At 38.0% G+C, this 17505-nt stretch overlaps 1 protein-coding gene across 4 annotated transcripts in view; it reads left to right on the top strand.

Moving 5' to 3' along the window:
* Positions 1 to 4112: 4112 nt before the first annotated feature.
* Positions 4113 to 17505, top strand: part of MAP2 (microtubule associated protein 2) — a 139488-nt gene continuing 126095 nt past the window's right edge. For 2 of the 4 annotated variants that reach the window (XM_012802273.2, XM_003784986.3), the window contains exons 1-2: positions 4365 to 4441; positions 4699 to 4766. The gene's annotated coding sequence lies outside the window, so the exon portion shown is untranslated. Of the gene's footprint in view, positions 4442 to 4696; positions 4767 to 17505 lie in introns of those variants that run through there. The other 2 variants (XM_012802274.2, XM_012802272.2) reach the window with 2 other exon arrangements.

Below are 17505 nucleotides of genomic sequence, written 5' to 3'. Positions count from 1 at the left end.
AAAAAATTTAAAAATGAATGAGGGCTGGGCATGGGCTCATGCCTATAATCCTAGCATTCTGAGTAAGGCAGGGAGATCACATGAGCACCGGGGTTTGAGACTACCCTGAGTAAGAGTGAGACCCTATCTCCACTAAAAATGAAAAAAAAAAAAAAATTAGCCTGGCATTGTAGAAGGCACCTATACTCCCAGGTACTTGGGGGAGAGTCAGGAGGATTACTTGAGGCCAGGAGTTTGAGGTTGCTGTGAGCTATGACACCACTTTACCCAGGGCAATGGAGTATGATTCTATCGCAAAAATAAATGAATAAATAAATAAATAAGCCGCAAGGGTGAGGTAACTGCATTTGGGAATACAGTTGAATCATATTCTTAAAGATCAGTGTCTGCCATAAAGCAGATGTGACGGGTGAAGTTAAGGTGTCTCCTCAACATGAGAGAAGAAACTACGAAATTATTTTCTGTTTACTGATTTATTAATTAAAGCTCCTTGACTCCTTGCGGAGAAAATGCTATTTCCCCCTTTTTGTTATTCTTAGAATCTGTCAAACATCTAAAAGACCGTATCTGTTTGTGTGCCATCACAGTTGAGGAAATCAACTCATGAAAGGCATACCGTATTTTGGTGTATATAATGTGCACCATGTTTTTGCTCAAAATTTCAGGGGAAAAAAAATCTTTTGTTTCAACTTTTTAATTCAAATCCAAAGCTTAAAGCTTGAAGTGTGTGCAAAACCCTTTTGACGTTTTCCAAGGGATTTTCCTATAATTTTTGTAAAAATATCAGCTAGGTTACTAGCTCCTACCTGAAGTATATGAAGAGAAATATGTCCCTCTTTGTTGGCCAAAAATACTTTCATTGCAAGCTCATGGTAAGTTCAACAAAACTGGCTACCATATTTTGCACATAGATATCATTATTGCTTTCCGTAGTCACACTTTTAACTCTGGAAGCATAAATAAAAGAATTAAAATCATTTATATAGATATGGAGTTCGTACTACTTATGTATAATGCCCATCCTTATTTTTTCCTCAAAACTTTGGGCTAAACAGTATACATTATACATGGCCAACTATGGTAATACTGAGCTAAGTTCTAAAATACAGTCACAGAGAAGAAGGGTAAAGAAGGCACCGTGGTTTGGGCTCATAGATTTAAATGAAAAATCAATACATTCATGTAAGTCTTTCATCTGTCATGTCGTACTTAGAATATGACATACTGAGCGGCAGTAATTATGTTTTTTGTGTAGCGCCGACTCTATGTTAGAAACAAACTGAAAAAGAAAAGAACAAAAGAATATGCAAACACACTTGTTGAACCAGGATCACTAATACTTACTTCCCAAACATTATTAAATGTTCTTGGAAGCTGTGCTATTTTTTTTTTTTTTAGACTGACCAGGACCATTACATGAGGTAGTGATAGGGTATCATTCATGTCTCAAGACATAACAGCTTTGTGCATCACTTTTTTTGTGTGTCCCTTAAGAGAACAGATGACAATATGTTAAAACAAGACATTCACTTTGGAAAATCATGTTATTGCCCCAAATTGCAGACATTTAACAAAGAGATCATATTGAAAGGGACGCATTTTAGGGAAAACATCCTAACCAGTTGTAGAATTCACTAAGTCCGGAAATCTCTCATAGTTATCACTTATGGTAATTACATTTTTTGAAAAATATAATTTACAGCTCAGCACCTGTGGCTCAAGTGGCCAAGGCGCTAGCCAAGTACACCCAAGGTGGTGGGTTCGAATCCATTCCGGGCCGCCAAACAACAATGACAGCTGCAACCAAAAAATAGCCAGGCGTTGCGGTGGGCGCCTGTGGTCCCAGCTACTTGGGAGGCTGAAGCAGGAGACTTGCTTGAGCCCAGGAGTTGGAGGTTGCTGTGAGCTGTGATGCCACAGCACTCTACCCAGGGGGACAGCTTGAGGCTCCTATCTCCAAAAAAAAAAAAAGAAAAGAAAAATATAATTTACGTATTTTATAGCTGATGTGCTGGGGACATAGGGTGGTGGTGGAGGCAGGAACTCTATATTAGACACCAAAAACTGCAGTATGACCCTATCTATAGATGAGTTAACCTAAAAAATAATGAGTCATAAGAATGAATTTTGAAAGAACAGTTTTGAAAGAAAATAGAAACAATAAAGCATGAAGGTCAAAATATTTTTTACAAATCTACAATGAGTACTAGTTGTGCTCTCCAGTGGTTGTTTTTATATAAATTATTGTAATTATTATTACTTTTATTTTTTAATTTTACCTGGGCTCTGAATTTTCAGCTTTACTGTTTGGGGGTAACCACTTAAGGTTCACGTTGTCTGTACCTAGGAGGAAACTTGGGAGGCCACTCAGTTTGATTGTCCGGTTTTATGCTTGGAGAAAGAATGAGGCCAGTGGTGCTAGAGAGCCTAGTATGTAATGATGAAGTTCAGGCTCAGCAAGACAGATTCATAAAAGGGCAATCATGCTTGATTTATCTGATTGGCAGACTAGAAATGAAAGAGAAATGGTTGACAGAATTACCCCCAGATTCTTCAGACCTCAAAAAACGGTCCTGCACAGACATTAAGCCAAGTTAGTGCTCAGAATGATTGCATTGCTTTTTAAAGGGGAAGATCACTGCTTTAACAAATGAAAGGTTTCAAGATCAAAGAAAAGGTGACTTTGGAATCTGTTTTGCTTGCAAACAGAATGAGAGAAGGGAAACAAAGTCACTTGGTAAGAGAAGAAAAGCAGAGAACTGAGCCAGAAAATCCTGCCAGTGCTTCTGTTTTGTGGCCTTGATCAGACTCCGCACACCTCAGCTCTCTCATCTACAAAACAAAGGGTGTGGACTAGGCTGAGTGGTTTCCTTGAAACCAGGATATAGACAGAGGCAAGGGGTAGCAGGATCAATCTTATACAAAAGAAACACAGTTTGAATATTTATGAAAGCAAAATTAGCTAATGGTCAAAAAATGGGAAAAGAGAGGTGGCTGAAGGAGAATGCAAATTCGTGTTAATGGCTTCAAAGTGCAGCATAAAACTGATAGAGACAGTTCTTTCAGGTGGGGGAGGGGATTTGAACCAGATCGCATGTCATTCTGTCTCTCCACGTCCTCTGCTGGAGTCTACTTCCCTCTCCTCTGTCTTCATCTTATTTTTTGCTCCTCACTTTCTGTTTCCAGTAACCATGGTGACGCTGCCTCCCAGCAACCTTCTTCACAGCTGGCCCTTTGGTACACATCACATTTTGCTCCATTCTCTGGTGCAGGGTGCTCAGAATGCTGTAAAAATGGATTTATTTATTGATGCTTTTCTTCTGTCCTTTTCTCTGGGAAATAAAGGTGGGGAATTTTGCCACATTTAACCTCTCTACTCAAGGGGCACTGTAAAACAGGAATATTCAATTGTTAATTTCAGTTGCTAACATGAAGAGGATACTGATTATGCTGAAAATTGAATTCTCTGCCTGCCTGGGCCCTCAGGGGCTGTAAAGTCCCGGGACTCAAGCTGGTCACCACCTCCTTTGGCTTTTGTATGTAAACGGAATAAAATAGATGCCCAGAGAAATCACATATCAAACCTGGTTTGCCAATCCTCTTTGTTTTGTGCTTTTGTCCCTTGTAAGGAAACATTAGCAAGTGCATAATTATTGTAGTTCCAAGGGGATCGAATGTGCCATAGGAACATATCCGTAAATGAATGTGTTTCCCCAATGAACACAATTATTTCTTTTGCAATATAAATAAACAGTATGCCATAGTTTTTAAAATATTGTAATTGTCTGCCAATAAGAAAACATCAAAGAAATCTTTGATGTCCTTAACACAGATAATAACAATTCCTACAAACTGTTATTTTCACGGCCAATTTGCATAGCGTAACTTGTTTATAATTCTGTATGTCTGAAAACTGTCCCTCTCTTAAGCTCTGTGTGTGTGTGCGCGTGTGTGTGTGTGTGTGTGTGTGTGTGTGTGGCTGGCACTAACACAAAGGAAGCCAGATGATGACATTCATAGGCTTATAGACTCGACTCCTGGGGACACACTTGGATGGAGGCAATTAAAATGCCTGTCAGGCATTTGGTACCAGAAGCCCCTATGGCAAACCACTAAATCGCGTAAGCCAGGGCTGCGTCCTATTGTCAGTGAATGATGGCGGAGCTGAGTGGCTTGTCATCATTCTCGAAAATTCTGAGGCTAGGGAGCTCTCTCTCCCTCTCCCACTCGCCTTATTTTCCTTTTCGCCACTGCGGGGACTTTTTCTAATTTGCGGCTTCCCTTTCCCCGGCACACACAGACGCGAGCTGGTGGCTTGCAGACTGCGTCTGTCTGGAGCTAGAGAGCCACAGAGCCAGCCTGTGGGGATAATGCTCCCAGAGAAGGACTCTGCAGCAGTTCTCAAAGGCTAGACTTGGGTGGTATTGCTGCATATGCGCTGGTAATGGTTCAGGTTTTTAATTTTTTATTGTGCTTTATTTTTAATCCATTTTTTTAAATATGTGATCTTGGAATAAAATGCTTTAAAATTCCTTATTGAGCTAAAAATTCAAGTACTGCGTTGTTTTGTACTATAGATCTCAAGGCGTAGATTGATTATTTGGATGTAAAGAATGCATTTGCTTACCGGTAAGTTACAATTTTTGATAATTTAGTTAACAAATCTAGATATATGTTTTTTTTCTTTTGTTTCGGTAGATTCTTCAGCTTGTTGTCTCTAACCGAGGGAGCATTGATTGGGAACTACTCATTCAGAAAATTAAAAGGTACCACATGTTTTGTTTGGATGTTTAAATGAGGAAAATTCAGGAAAGAATTGGATTGTTTTTCTTTAAGTTAATCCTTCTATGGTTGGTCTTTTATACCTAAGCTTACAATGATCGTTGTTTATAGCTTGTACCATTTCCTATGTAGAGAATAAGCTTATTCAAGGCTGTTTTGATGAGAAGATGTCTAAAGAATTGTGTCCTTTGCCTATGTTGCAGGTTATTAGCAAATTTCAACATGTCTGGCTTATTTTAGGATCTATTATTGTATATTTTTTAAATGCCAGAAATTCTCCACCTTATGGAAAATTCATTAGTTTAAATTTAAGAGAACTACATTGAGTAATGATTTTATCTGCAATAATCTTGCTGATAAGTGATTTTTTAAAAATGGTTAAATGAAAAGCTTTGCCCTTCCCAGGTAGAATGAGTGTTAGAGACGAAAGCCCAGGAATGACTCAGTATTGTTGGGTTTTGCAAATAAACCATCGCAACTTCTTTATTGATCTTTTAGTTTTTAGCAATGTATATCCAAAAACCAAGGTTTTCAGTTATTAAAGTAACTGGTTTTGCATTTGCTTTATTTGGGAATTAATAGCATAAGAAAGTAATCCTTCATCTTGTCGTGAAAGCACTTGAATCCATTGATCCTGGGCCTATGCCTTCCATGAGAAATATTAATTTTCACATTCAGCATCAGGATGTATATTGATTTAAGAAAATAATTATAGGTGTTACTGGTTCTTTAATTCTTTAAGATTATCTTTGACCTTAATATATATCCTTGTCAATAAAGCCTTTATATGTAATTTGCCTTTAAAAAATGGAAGACATTTTCTGCCTTGCTCAGAAGAAGATCAATAATTCCTTTTAGACCTTTCCTCAGTGATCTATGTGGTTATGATTTAATAAAAAAAATTTTTTTAAAAAGACCTTTCCTCAGAATCCATATACTATTTTCTTTCAAGACTATCACCCCAAATATTTTATCCAATAAGTACAGTCGGTTTTTTAAAATATACTTTTAAAAATGGCTAGTGTTAAACTACTGACCCGGAAATATCACGTATATGAGTGTACACCAGTGAGTGTGGATGTTTGTAGTGGTTGAGGAAGACCAATGCATTGTCCTTGGTTAATTTCCTCTGCGATGTATAATCATGAGAACCTTAATTTAGTCATTCCACAAGCATTTCTTAAGAGTCTTGCTGCTGTGGGTAGTTATTGTGGGAGAAAGAGGAAGGGGACGATGACACTGTCCTTAGCCTTCCAGAGTGTAGGGAGCATCACATAAGATTTTTGAGCAGGGGAATGAATTCTTTAAAATAAATCAGTGTATTCTAGAAATGGAAATTACATTATTTAAGATATTGAACAAAATCTAATATATTACTCTTAGAGCCATATAAAATTATATATTGCATTTCTTCCTCCGAAATTACTCAGTAGAATCATGCATAAAATCCCCAGACAGGACTCACTGTTCCTCCTAGATATTGTAAAACCCTTGAGACCATTCTCTCTTTTTAGATTTCAGTCAAGAGTAAGTGAAAACATTTTATGCTTGGTGGAACAAAAAAATCTATTTGGTACTTTTCCATTTAAGTAAATCTATACACCATAGGTATCACAGGAGAGTCTGTTTCCTAATCTTAAAACTCATTCATCATTTTGAGCTTTGGGATATTTGTATGATTGGAAGAGGATGAAATTGGTATTTAATTGCTATTAAATCTCTCCAGTGTATTGTAAATAGGAACGAATAAGTTCTGTTACGATTTCTATAGATATTGGAGAAGGGACATATGATTTTACCAAGATACTCTTGGCATGTACATTTTCTAAGACCACTTGAAAATTCATCTAGGAGTGTGCTCTTAAAGTGTGTATGATAAAAAGGAGTTTGTTAAGATAGCCTGTTTGGTAGTCAGATCAGAATAGAATTTGACCATTGGGCTGTAGTATATCAGGGAACTATATCATGTTTTTTCTAATCAATATTGTCATGAGTTAATTCCTTTACTGATTTTTTTTCACTCATATCTTTAGGACCTAGCATAGTGCCTGGACCATAGTAGGAGTTCAGTAAATATTTTTTTCATTGTTTAAGCTGTCATCATTTCCCCCATTACTCTCTTTTCTCTGTTCTTACTTTCCATGAGCTTGGACACTAGGAAATAGACATCTGGGAATTTGTTTTTTAGTTACCCAAAATATTCATTGTATGTCTCTAATTAAAAAGAAGAAGAATCAGATAATTAATAGTGGGTAGAAAAGCAGATGAACCATGTGTAGAAATTTATGTAGGCTATGTGGAGAAGAATTTTTCTAGTTTTAGGTTAAAATGGAAAAATTTTTGAAATGTCCCCTTTCACTTTCATCAGCTGGGGAAAAATGCCAAACTGCAGCCTGAGGCTTGCGGGGACACTTCCTAAATACTACTCCCAGGCTAGACATTGTTTATTGCTCTTCACGTCTTTGGCCAAGATTTTGCTGCATCAAAGGGGAGGAGGCCTTTTGTTCCCCTTCTCTCTTTCTCTCTATAAATGTAATACGAGAAATGATGTCATACTTACCAGTACATAGCATTTAAAAATAGACAGATATCTTTTCCATATATTTAAAGAATCTGTAAAAAAAAGTTCTAGTAAGATCATAATGACTTTAGAAAATGCTATTCATATTTGTCATTTATCAATAAATGATTTTATTATAGTATCATATTAATATGATTTTTGTTATTAATTGTGTGCCAGATAATAAGTCTTTAACTTATCTCATTTTACTCTTCCTATAATCCTGGGTGGTAGGCATGGTTTCCATATTACAGAAGAAAATGAATTAAGATTCCAAATGGACAATCAACCCAAATCTGTTCCCAAATTCATTCATATTAACCACTAAATACTGTACTTGTTTCCTAACAGATTTTTTCACATAAAGTTATTATTTTTTTTTTTTTCTTGAGACAGAGTCTTACTCTGTTGCCCCAAGCTAGAATACCATGGAGTCATAGCTCACAGCAACCTCAGACTCCCGGGTTCAAGTGATCCTCTTGCCCCAGCCTCCCAAGTAGCTGGGACTACCAGTGTGTACCAGCACACTTGGCTAGTTTTTCTATTTTTAGTAGAGATGGTGTCTCGCTCTTGCTCAGGCTGATCTTGAACTCCTGAGCTCAAGCGGTCCACACAGAATGCAAGGATGACAGGAGTGAGCCACTGTGCCTGGCCTATAGTTATTGTCTTAATGTTTTAATTAGACAGATACAAATGTCACTGCATTAAGGTTGAAACGACATACTTGTAGATTCTTGATTTTATATCTATATATGATATCAGTGTAAGTCTTCAAATACTTAACTATAATTCAAGCTCTGGTATACTTAATATATATATATATATATATATATTTAACCTGAAGAACTTTACTGTTCAAAGATGAATGTCTGAAACATCAGAGATAAATTAGGAAATTTTAAAATAATTGAATTCATAAAGCATCTTCTACATCATTATAATGATGTTATATTTTGAACTGCATAATCTGTATAAGAAAGTTAGCCAGAGAATTCAAATACTAAATAGAAAAAGTAATGTTATGTTTTCAAGGGTTGTTTAACTGAATAGTAGGAGAAGTTTCAAATGGCCAAAATAAATAAGCAGGGAACAGGGTTAATAATAGTGTGAAAATGCCATATTCAGCCTCAAGGACAACAAACTCAGAAAATCACTAAAAGTACTAGTAATTACACAATATAATGTATAATATATATAACTATACATATTATAGTCCTATGTTTGAAAAGGAGTATATGCAACAGAATACTTTGGGAGCTTAGTTGGAGGTAACAGAATAAAATAAGGAAATAGTACCAAGGCTCAGAGGTATCATAAGAAAGACATGAAAAAAAATTTAAAGTGCTTCATCACAGGGCAAGATTGCTAATGACTGAGATGGGACTCAACAGGAAATATTTCACGGAGGATGAGTGTTCTGGGTGGAACTTCAGGATGAATAGAAGTATTCAAGGGGGAGATAAGCATGGATGAGCTCCAGGAAGCGCAAACAACTTCAACAAAGAAATCAAAGGAAGGGGACATGCTTGGAAAGCATAGACTGATCTCATTTATATTCTAAAATGTAGGGCAGAAAGAATTCTTAGAACACGAGGGTGGAAAAGTATGTGAATACTATTAGGTTGTACCATGTGAAAAGCCTAACATTCACCCTTTTTGAATTACAAAATAACTTTTATTTAGTTCAACGTAATACCCTGGAAGAGATTTTAAATGCCAGGTGGAGGGGTTCCTTTTAGTATTCAATGAGAAGCTATTGCCTTTTGAACAGGAGGCTACTCTGACCATAGTGTTTTCAAATGATATCTTTTATACTGTGTATGAGATAATTAGAATTGTGGCAGTTGGAGGAAGCATCACTTCACAAGCTGTCATAGAATAAACCAAGGGGCAGGGGGAGGAAGAGCTGAGAGAGGGAAGGAGGGAGGGGGTGGGGTCTCGGTGAGTGACACACCTTTTGGGGGGCAAGACACAATTGTAAGAGGGACTTTGCCTAACAAATGCAATCAATGTAACCTGGTTTCTTGTACCCTCAATGAATCCCCAACCATAAAAAGAAAACAAAAGAAGAAACCAAGGAGAGAAAAAAAGCCAGAGAGAGTGTTGATTGTGGGTATGAAAACATAGTTATGAAAATGAGAGATATTTCTGCACTCAAATTCATATGTAGAATGTTGCAACTACTTGATTGGCAGGAAGAATGAAAAGCATAAGGAAGAGTCAAAGGTGACTTCAAAGTGTGGATTTGGAAAGATTACAGGGAGATAGGGGCTGAGAGCTACATGAGAACAAAGGGCTTCTCTTATTTTTACTGTGTCTCTACTCTCTAGCAGACTGCCTAGTACATAGTAGACAGCCAATAAATGCTAAATGAATGAGTGAGAGCACGAATAAAAAATGAAGAGGTATGTTTGGGACGCGAGGCTGGATCTGTGGGTGGCCTGGGCTCGTAGACTGCAGAACAAGCAGATCCAAGGCTGAGAAGGGACGTTAGCGAGGGAGGGCGTGGGGGACAGTAGCAAGAAGGATGACGAGAAGAGGGCCACAGAGAATCTCTCGGCAGCTCCCGCACTTAAGATACAGAATCCCCAACAGGAATTGACAACGTTGAAGAAGGAATCAGAAAAGAAAAAAAAAAAGCACAGAAAAATAGCGCCCGGAAGGAAAAAGAAAACAAAGTTACAAATCAGATTTTCTGGAGAAATTCAAAAATGAGAAAAAGAAAGGCTGCCATTTTATTTCAATAATGTTTTTTGCTATAAAAACAATAAATTCACATTTTGTAAAATTTGTTAAATTTAGGAAAGTATAAGGAAGGAAGTAGTAGTCGCCCATAATTACATAATCCGGAGATTATGGCCAATCATTTAAAACATTTTGACTTATTCCTTTTATCCTTTTGCATTAAAACTTACATAATTAAGATCTGAAGAGTACAATTTGGAATGCTAACTTTTTCTACATAGCAGCGTCTTAAGCGTCTCTTAAGCGTTTTGCCACCTGCATAATATTCTCTCACACAAACACTGGACACTTTTATGCCCCACTGTTTCCCATTTTTCACTGTCATCATGATGCTACGATGGAATACTTTGTGCATTACTCTCACACAATATTTCAAATTCTCTCCAATGGATATTTCCTAACAACAAGACCACTATGTTCTATAGTGTCAAATGTGTGGCCAGATAAAATATGGTGGTTTCAAAATGAGTCTTGGCTTTCCTCCAAGAAGGAGAAGCTGAGATTACATTAGCACCTGCCATGTGCCAGCCTCTGTGACAGGCACTTTAATTATCATGGTAGCTCTGATGTAAATTCTGTTATACCCACTTTACAAATGAAAGGACCCATAGAGTTGCATACAGTTTAGGGGTAGTTTTAAATCTGGGCTTCCCTCTAAACCAGTCATAATTTGGGGACAGAAACAAGATCTTGAGAAGTACATGAGTAAGTAAGGATATGAAAACAATAGAAAAATATGCTTGTGAGGTCCAGGATTCAAAGGAAAGGGAGATAGACAGGAAAGGTAAGGAGGCAGTAGGTCTTTACCGCTTATTAACATTGGAAATTGCAAGCCAAAGGCAGGGACAGATGGAGAGGTGATCTATGTATGTAATTAGAGAACAAGGTTCTAATGGAACAGATAAAGATAACAGAAAAGGATTGGGGCTTGCCATGCAAAAAGCATCTTTCTTTTAGGTAAAAACAGAAGAAAAGAAGGTGAAACTTTTCAATGGTAAAGGAAAGGTATGGGAAGCCTTACAGATCGTCCTTGTCTGATGAACAATTCATTTATTTATTCAATGAATATTAATTGAACACCCAATTTTCCCTGCCTTCATGGAACTTTTCTTCTACAGAGAGAAAATAACAAATGGATTAAGAAATGTAATTAATAGATTACTTGGGCAGCTGGGCAGGGAATGGATGATAAGGGGACAAGAGTAGATGCTGAGAGATTTGCTTCTCAAACTTTGAAGCGGAGAAGAGTCAACCAAGGGCATTGTTAAAATGCAGGTGTCTTATCAGTAGGTCTGAAGAGGGGCCTGAGATTATGTATTTTGACAAGCTCACAGGTAATACTGATGCAGCTATCCATGGCCCATGCTTTTATAGTAAGTATTAGAAGGCAAATATGTCCAGGCAAGAAAAATTAGAAATGATTGGAGCAAGTACTAAGTGAGCTCTTCTCTTCTCCTTTAGTGACCCTACAAGCTCATAAACCTCTTTGATGGTAAGAGAGAAAATTATTATCTCTCCTCTCCTGAAGTTGTCGGTCTCAGCTAGTTGTTTTCTGAAAGACCCATTAAACTGGTCCTAATGAGCTACTGACATTTCCTTCTTTCTGCCCATTCTCTATGCTTCATATGCTGTATAATGAATTTTTGTGGTTCAGATTTGGGGGCGTGATTCTTTATAACCCTGTGCAAATCTCTCCACTCCGACTTTTCTCCCTGCTTCATGACTTCTTCGCACTTCTAATGTCCTCTCGGCCTGGATTTTCAGCACATTACTGGGCTGCTAAACGCTCTGGCCTGTAGCTCTTGACATCCATTCCGTTCCTCTGTGGGAAGCTTCTGTCCTCCTGTCACCCGCTCCTAATACAAGCCTTGAGGAACTGCTTAAAGGCGTCGGAGACCAGAGGCTGGTTTCTGCTATAATGAATACACTTTTTTCTCATCAAAATCGCTTCTTTTTGGTGGACTGTTTTGGCTGGTTGGTGTCAGCAGCCTGCACTCCTCTGAGCGATCTGTCAGAGCACTCTGGTAGGGTGCACATGTTTGTACTCAATTAGATTGTTTCCAGGGCCTAAGTGCTCCTAAGAAGCCTTGACAGCCTCTCTCAAGGGGAATGTTATCTTTCTGCTTCCCATGCTAACCTGTACCTCTCAGTCAACCCTTTTAGCTGCAGGAACTTGGAAGCACTGACCTGTTTGATTTCTCTCATACCATTCATTGCTGCTGTCAGATATCTAAGGCATCCTCGTTCATCAAGGCATAGCAGCTCACATTTGTGATCCTCGGCCTTATTAGCCTGTATGCTTTGTTTGAAGGGCTATTTCTGTCTGAGGACCATGCCATGACCAGGTCTCCAGACGTTGTCATTATCATTTTATAATTTGGTATATGCTTAAATGGCCAAATATGCATGAAGACCTGAGTGTCCTTCAATAACTTGAAATGAAAAATTCTAGTGAAAGAGCAAATTAGCTTTCACATGAACACAGGTCAGCTTAAATTGATAACCATATTTCTTTAAGAATACTTAGGAAAGGCCCTGAAGGAAGAGTCCATATGACAAGCATGTTTGAGCTCCAAATATTATCTATATAGAAAAGGCTTTTGATGGATCTGCCAAGTTGAAGTTAAGAAAATGAGTGTTGTGTGTGTAACTCTTGTCTTTCTGAAATGGACAGCAATGGTATTTTTTGTTTAGTCAAGCTGGAATTGGTAATTTTTCCAGAATTTGAATACTATACCCATGTCAGTTCGTTCGAAAGTGAAGAGTCTCAGGGAAGCACATCTCTGTTCTCCGAGACACAGATTCTCTCTTTCTAAAAAACTAAAAGTCTGGCTCAATCCTCTTTTATTATGGATTCAATTTGGGACTACCTCAGATGGTTTGGATTAACCTTCCTTGGGAGTCTCTCCTGGTATTAATGACTCTGGATTAAGGCCATTTTAAGAAGGACATTGTTACTGATGTTCATTGGTCCACTCTGGTGATTGTTGATACAACCCTACTAAATTTAACACATTACAACCAAAATATATTCCCTCACAAAGTTTAGAAACTTAGTAAATAGTGAATGAAGTAACCTCAAGGGTCCCTGAGTTAGGGTCACGGTTGGGCTTAGGTGTCCTGAGGTAGATACCGAGGACATTCTCAGCATGGCACCCACCTCTTCCCTAGTTCTTATCCACCCCCTAACCCATGCTCTCATTAGCAAGCCCGGGTTACTGAAAAGCTTTTACCTGGCCTCCTTGCACTGAACACCATCCATCACTACACTAATCTTTCAGACAAACTGTTGCTGTAACACTCCTCTGTAGGGTTCCATTCTCTTTCCCTTCAGTGGCTCTTGTTTGTTCTCTTGGGCTGTGGTGGCCAATTAATATAGAAGCCACTGGCCACATGCCTCTATTTAAATTTGAATTACTCAAAATAAAAAAAAATATTTACTTAAAGGTTTATTTCCTTAGTCATACTAGCCACTCTCAATTGCTCAACAGCCACGTTATTTTCTACAGAACATTTCCATCATCCAAATTCTTTTCTTTTGTTTTTGTTTTTGAGACAATCTGGCTCTATCACCTAGGCTGGAGTGCCATGGCCTCGGCCTAGCTCACAGCAACCTCAAATTCCTGAGCTGAAGCAGTTCTCCTGCCTTAGGCTTCAGGTAGCTGGGACTGCAGGTGTGCACCATCACACCCAGCTAATCCCTTACTTCTTTCCTTCCTTCCTTCCTTCCTTCCTTCCTTCCTTCCTTCCTTCCTTCTTTCCTTCCTTCCTTCATTTATTCCTTCCTTCATTCCTTCCTCCCTCCCTCCCTTTCTTTCTTTCCCAGAGACAGGAGTCTCACTCTTGCTCAGGCTGGTCTTGAAGTCTTGAGCATAAGTGATGCTCCTGCCTCAGACTCCCAGAGTGCTAGGATTATAAGTGTGAGCCACCATGCCTGGCCCATGACAGTAAGTTTTGCTGAAGCATGCCATTCTTCAGACCTCCCTCCAAAACATTCAAGGCTTGGACTGGTTCCTTACCCCTCACTACCCTGAGCACACAGACTGCGCTTTCCAGGCCCCTCTCGTCTTCTTCCTCCTCATCATTATTACAAGTAGGATGTAAAGTAGTAATGGCTCTTTTTTGTTTAATGCATGTTATGTGCCAGGTACATACACGTTCTCACTGGATTATTCAAAAAAAAAAAGCAAAAGAGCATGGCAAGATAGTTTTTTGTCCCCATCTCATAGAAGAGGGAAATGGGATTTAGTGAGGTTAGATATCTTTCCCAAAGACAAATAGTCAATCACTGGTGGAGCCCCAACTGAAATCTAGGTCTGTCTGACCTCAAAGCCAAATCTTTCCCCTACACTAGTGGCCCCCTCTATCTGGAGTCATTGGGAAATGTCTGAAGACATTTTTGATTATCACATCTGGAGCAAAAGCTAATGACAACTAATGAGGAGAGGCCAGGGCTGCGCTAAAGATCCCATGATGGAAAGCTGCCTGCGAAAAGGGATTATGCCTCAAAATGTTGATAATGCCAGGGTTGTTTGTTAGCTATCTCCTCCCACGAGAATTTGCAGTCTAACTGGATGTGGACTTTGGTTTGTCCCTAACCAGTGCCTTGAAAAGTATTTACCATGGAGTAGGCTTATAATATGCAGGTTTGAATGAGTAGTGAATTTGTTATTTTTTTAAGCAGTTTTTGGCCTGGGCTGGGTTTGAACCTACCACTTCTGGTATATAGGCCTGGCACCCTACTCCTTTGAGCCACAGAGCCGCCGCCCTGAATTTATTATTTTTAAAGTAATACCAGCTGTGGTAAATAAACAAAAACAGGAAAACAAGAGACAAAAAACCAAACAACAAAAGTTGTCTGCCCTAATTCCATCCCAAGTCTCATATCCCAGTGAAAAACACTTTAATAATTGCTATTCCCCAAACATTCTTCTGATTACCATTTTAGTTGCAAATAAAACAACTTAATTTGTTGACTTCACGCATTATCTATTGACTTACTAAAATGAAAAGTGAGGAGTTTAGTGCACTCACCATGTTTCTTCATCTCTCCTCCGAATACTATGTTATTATTTTTATATCATCAGGGTTTATAATGCTTGTATGCTCTGTATCTATAATTAAGTTTTGTTTTGTTCATGTTGATTTTGAAAAAAATTTCTCTGTTTCATTAAATCCTGTTCTCTGAACCACTGAGAAGTTAATATAATCTTGTGGTTCCACTCCTGTTTATCAAATGAAAATATCCCTAGGGTCGCGATCTAGTGACTTTGATATCTTTCTAACCAAATTTATTTTTTCTAAGCTGAGCTCAGCACAGTATTTGTTTAAAGGGGTAGGTAGTAAATATTCTCAGTTTGAGGGTCAGTCATGTGCAAGGCAACTTAAATAGTATCTGTCCCAACTGCAGTGGTCAGTCGTTGTAGTACAAAAGAAGCCATAGATAATAGGTAAATCATAGTAAGTAAAAAATAAGTCTGTGTTTCAATAAAGCATTATTTATAAAACAGATGGTGACTGTGCCTGGCCCGCGAGACGTTGCTTACTTACCTTTGTTCTCGGCTACCTTCATCTCCGTGCTTTCTATCTTGCACCATCTTTGGTTGTGTTTCCTTTCTGGTTTCCTGGAGTGTCTTCTGAAGGCGTTTATTCATATGCAGCAGGTCACAGGTAAATGTCCTTACATGTTCCAAACGATGCCTTCGTATAGGACTTATACTTAATTGATAATTGTCTGAGGTATGCAGTTTTACTCCATTATATTTTAGTATCCAGTGTTATTGGTAAGTCTTAAATCAGTCAAGTTCCCATTCTTCAGTGAAAAAGCTTTCTTTTTTTTGTTCTTTCTAGTAAGTTTTAGGAGTTTTATGCAATTTCAAAATGATCTATCCAGATGAAGATCCTTTTTCATTCATCCCATTTGGCAGTCAGAACATTTTTAATTATATCTTTTTAATTCACAGGAACATTCCTCTGGCTTTCTTTGATTTTTCTTGCTATCCTTGCCTCTGTCCGATATGTACAGGATTCCTGTTGATCCATGTCGGACCTCCCAAATCTGCCATGTTTCCTTTCACACGTTATTTTAATACTTTGCTCGATTCTTCTATCTACTAGGAGGTTTTCTATTTCTGTCAACTGAATTATCGACTTTGCCTTTAGCCTGGCTAATTTTATATTTTCATCAAATTCAAATTATTTAATTAATTTAAATTTACATTGTTTAGGTAATCATATATTAACTTTCAGGAATACTTTCCTATTTTTCTGATTGACACTTTTTGTAATTCATTTCTGGAAGGATTTTATTTTTAAAGTATGCAACATTCTTCCAAATGTCTCTGAGAAAGCTGCTTCCAAGTTCTCCCTTCCTTCCTGAATCATCTCTCTTTCTGTATGAGTCATTTTTAAAATATATTGTTACCGTTCAACCTGCTGACTTACCTCAACTCTCTTGATTTACAGATTTTCATTTTATTATAATTATTTGTTAAAATGAATAAAGAATGACAGTGAGGATTACAAGTGGCATGTCTAGATTTCCTCTTCCCACATTAACCATGAAGGCTGACTGTGGGTTCTGGATGGTCTGCCTGCCAACTGATTCCCGGGGAAACATGGAAAGCAGAGCTGACAGTGAGAAGGTCATGGTCCCACAGTTCTACTGTGTGCTTTAGCTCTGCATGGATTTATCTGTGTCAGACCACGTTCCAAACCTGATCACCTGCTTTCATTCAAGGCCACTTTTTGGTTTTATCCTTGGGAACAAGAGCTTCGTCTATGTGCTGAAAACGTGTTAGTAAGGGAGAAGAAGAAGAGGGGTCTCAATTTTTCTGAACAAGTTTCCAAACAAATTGCTACTGTATTGATCCCCTCATCTTCTGGGACTTTGTATTTGATGATTCTAAGCTTGGGGTTCTCCAGGCTTTCTTGGGGACCTGCTGTTCACACAAGTGCCCATGGTAGCAGCTTCCCTCTGTGCTTTCTTTTCTCTCAGCCCATCTACATTCTGATGTCTAGAATATTTTCAAAATTTCTCTCAGGGTTACAGTATTTTTTTGACAATTTTATTAAGAATTAAGAGAAAGGGTATGTTTAAGAACTATCTTTCCCATCACTGACCCTATTTCATAATTTTTACTCTGAATATTCATGACATCAATACATGTTGGCCCTGTATTCTTTTGCCCTTTTATTATTTCATTTTTCTACCTCTGTCGTTTACTTTCTAGTTGGAAAAATTATTTCCATTTTTTTCTGGATCTTCTTTTGCTATAAAACAAAAGTAATCTCTAATTTTCAGGGTTGAGATGGAACCTAAAAGTACGTGTTGTAAGATGGAAAGTAGAATATAAATATCATCCCCAGTAGGAAATAAATGCAAACCAGGAGGTTAACACTAGTTATAGGAAATCTCC

This window comes from Otolemur garnettii, unplaced genomic scaffold, assembly GCF_000181295.1.
Source record: "Otolemur garnettii isolate 467f Iridium unplaced genomic scaffold, OtoGar3 scaffold00013, whole genome shotgun sequence".
NCBI lineage: Eukaryota > Metazoa > Chordata > Mammalia > Primates > Galagidae > Otolemur > Otolemur garnettii.
This window is presented reverse-complemented; position numbering and strand designations above follow the sequence as displayed.